The sequence below is a fragment of the Olea europaea genome, chromosome 17 (genome assembly GCF_002742605.1).
Source record: "Olea europaea var. sylvestris chromosome 17, O_europaea_v1, whole genome shotgun sequence".
Taxonomy (NCBI): domain Eukaryota; kingdom Viridiplantae; phylum Streptophyta; class Magnoliopsida; order Lamiales; family Oleaceae; genus Olea; species Olea europaea.
The window spans coordinates 6727119-6730628 of NC_036253.1; the positions used below are offsets into that span (position 1 = coordinate 6727119).

Consider the following 3510-nt stretch of genomic DNA (forward strand, 5'->3'; position numbering starts at 1 on the left):
TTAATTTAATCATTTGGTCAATTGAAGTCCTAACAAAATAATCGACCACATTCAATTTCAATCTTGACTTAAGTTTCGACTAACTAATAACCACTTCATGTATACGCAACATTTAACTCCTCATGCTTGTAGTCATTAGCTATCTCTATCATTAACCACTACAAAAGTGGTGTCCCCTTTTCTTATGGCCAAAAATAGTATTGAAAGTTAAATCGCCATCTTAAAGAAATTTAAACTAGCATAAATTTTCGGAGTATTACATTCCCCCCCCCTTAAAAAAATTTCATTGTTATCCAATGGTTGATAACTAACCACATGACTTGGATCTGACACATATTGTCGAAGCATTGACACGAGGAACGCATCATGAACTGGTGACAAATCTGGTGGTAGAGCGATTCGGTAAGCTGCATTTCCAACTTTCTGCAAAATTTCAAAAGGACCTACAAATCTTGGTCGAAGTTTTCCCTTCTTTCCAAAGCGAAGAACTCCTTTCATCGGTGCCACTTTTAAGAAAACTTTGTCACCAACATTAAATGCCAAGTCTTTCCTCCTTTTATCGGCATAACTCTTTTGTCGGTCCTGGGCTGCCTTGATTCTAGCTCTTATTTTATCAACTGCTCGACTAGTTTCTTCAATTATTTCGGGTCCTAGAACTCTTCGTTCACCTACTTCATCCCAATAAAGGGGAGCTCTACATCTTCTGCCATAAAGGGCTTCGTAAGGTGCCATCTTTATCGTAGCTTGGTAGCTATTATTATAGGCAAACTCTACCAGTGGCACATAGTTTTCCCAACTGCCCCCTAAATCAAGGACGCATGCACGCAGCATATCCTCTAAAGTCTGTATAGTCCTCTCCGATTGCCCATCAGTTTGTGGATGAAAGGCTGTGCTGAAGTTTAACTTGGTTCCCATAGCCTCTTGCAAACTTTTCCAAAATTTTGAGGTAAATCTTGGATCTCTATCCGATACAATTGAAGCTGGGATACCATGCAAACGGATGACCTCTTTGATGTATAATCGCGCGTATTGATCCATACTAAAATTCATTCTTACAGGTAGAAAATGAGCTGACTTTGTTAACCGATCCACTATAACCCACATAGCATCATTTCCCTTAACTGATTTTGGAAAACCCATAACAAAATCCATAGTTATATGCTCCCATTTCCATTGTGGAATTGTTAATGGTTCCAACAATCCAGATGGTCTTTGATGTTCAGCTTTCACTTGTTGACAAGTTATGCACCTCTTGACAAAAAGACCTATGCATCGTTTCATATTTCTCCACCAAAACATGCTCCTTAGATCACGATACATTTTTGTACCTCCTGGATGGGCAGTATATGGGGTTAAGTGTGCTTCCTCAAGAATTTCTTTCCTCAATCCCTCATCTTTCGGCACGCACAACCTCCCCTTAAAGAGTAAGGCTTTATTACTACTTAATTCAAAATCCTTTCGCTTGCTAGTACCAACTTCTGATTTGATCTTTTGCAGGAAAGGGTCACCATCCTGTGCTGCTCTTATTCGATCTCTAAGTGTTGGTCGAATTGTTAGAGCTGCTATCCTGGCACCAATGAGTAAAATCTCCTTGTGCTTCAAGACCCCACAGTAACAATAAAGAATGCGCTAAACTATTAGTAGGAGTAGAAATTGCGGCCCTTAAGAAATTACAGCCTTCCAAACAGGAACTAGCCAATCCATGGGTATACCATGAAGTTACAAAGATTGTACTTGTGAACCGACCTCCTAGAGCAAAATAGGTGCAAGGAAAAAGTAATAGACCAGACCAGCCTACAAAAACGAAACGGTCACTCCATAATCGATCATCTATAATATCAAATAAATCATTTTCGTCTTTGGTAAATTTACCAAGGGCTATAGTCATAGTGATCCTCCTATTCAACTACTTCGACAATTTTCGAGCACCTCATAGTATTTTTGGGGCGTCTAAAGATTCCATAAATTCTCTATGATTTCTCTTGCACTGCCCCTTCCAATGGGTTTCGAAGATAAAAATCCTTTATTGGATTAGCCCATAAACTGACCTGGGGAAATCCATGAACTCAATTTGATTATTCTTTCTTACTAAGAATATGAACCATGAATTGTCTTGTTATGATTCATCAATCATATAGATGAATCCTTTGAAAGAACTTTTTAAGGAACAAGCGATTCCCTCTCTCACTACTAACTGATCCTCCGATCTCCCCCCTCTTGTTCAATTAACTAATGTTATTCTTAGATCTTGTTCGTGATATTGAGAAAAATAAAGATATTTATAGATTATTCTACGTTCTATATATACTAAACTATTCCAATTACATTATTTTATTCCATTTTTTTTTCATTTTCTTTGAGTGTCTTCTTTGTTCTCTCCTTTTTCCTTCAAATAATATAAAACTCTAGAGTATATCTTCCCATGGGTCAAAGCAAAAAAAGATACTTCGAATGTTTTTTTTTATTTAGTTTAATCTCCTAGAAAGAGAGAATTTCCTATTTTTTTCCTTAAAAAAAATGAAAGTCTTTTGCTCGCATCCATTCTCCATCACACTGTCGAAACAAAAATATCGAATGCAGCGATATAGAAATGTTTGGTACATGAAGCCACGATCTGATAGATATCTATCTAAATATACTTAGATATATATAAATTCATCTTGATCTGTAATCAAAGAAAGACAATGGAAATGGCTCTTATCTTGTGACTTGGAAGAAAGGTTTCTTTGTAGAGGAAGGAAATAACAATTTATTCCCATAGAAAATCTAGGAACAAGCAGATTTAATTGGAAATATCGACAAATTCTTTTGAGGTCCAAAGAAATGAAATAAAAAAATGGGGTTCACCGTTCCAATTCCAATTTCATCTCTATCGAATTTTAATATCAGAATAGCGAATATAGTTATAATTCAATAGGTCAGGTCCACTTACTTTTTCTTTTGTTGATTTCGAATCTTTCCAATGGATTTGATTGGTATAATGTAAAATAGGGATTTTTGGTGATTCAAGAGGTTGCTTATCATTATTCATAATAATGAGAATTGACTGAAAAAATGTTCAACTTTCTAACTTGAACTACTATACTCTAACTCAGTATAATGATAACGTATTTTCCAGTTAGTTACTTTTTTATTCCAAACAAAAAAAATCTCTATTTTCTGAATACTACGGTTGCACTTTTATGAAAAAACCAAAGCCCCTTATCGGATTTGAACCGATGACTTACGCCTTACCATGGCGTTACTCTACCATTGAGTTAAAAGGGCTCATTTGATTTAATTTCCGAATGAGTCAATATGTATATAAAATCTCTATATGTACATATATTATATACATAAGTACATGCAGTAGACTCGTAGTGGCTAGTGGCTAATTCTTGAATAATTAAATGGATTTACCTAGAAAGTCTAGGGTAAAATAAAATGAATTCAAGACCGACCCTAATTTCTTTTATTGAATTGATCCCCATTAAAACAAAATTCACTTGATTGATGCATAACATACGTGTA

General features: G+C 35.5%; 1 non-coding gene across 1 annotated transcript; it reads right to left on the minus strand.

Moving 5' to 3' along the window:
- Nucleotides 1–3195: 3195 nt before the first annotated feature.
- Nucleotides 3196–3267, minus strand: TRNAT-GGU. The gene has a single exon. It is a non-coding gene; the product is annotated as a tRNA-Thr (tRNA).
- Between the last annotated feature and the right edge of the window lie 243 nt (nucleotides 3268–3510).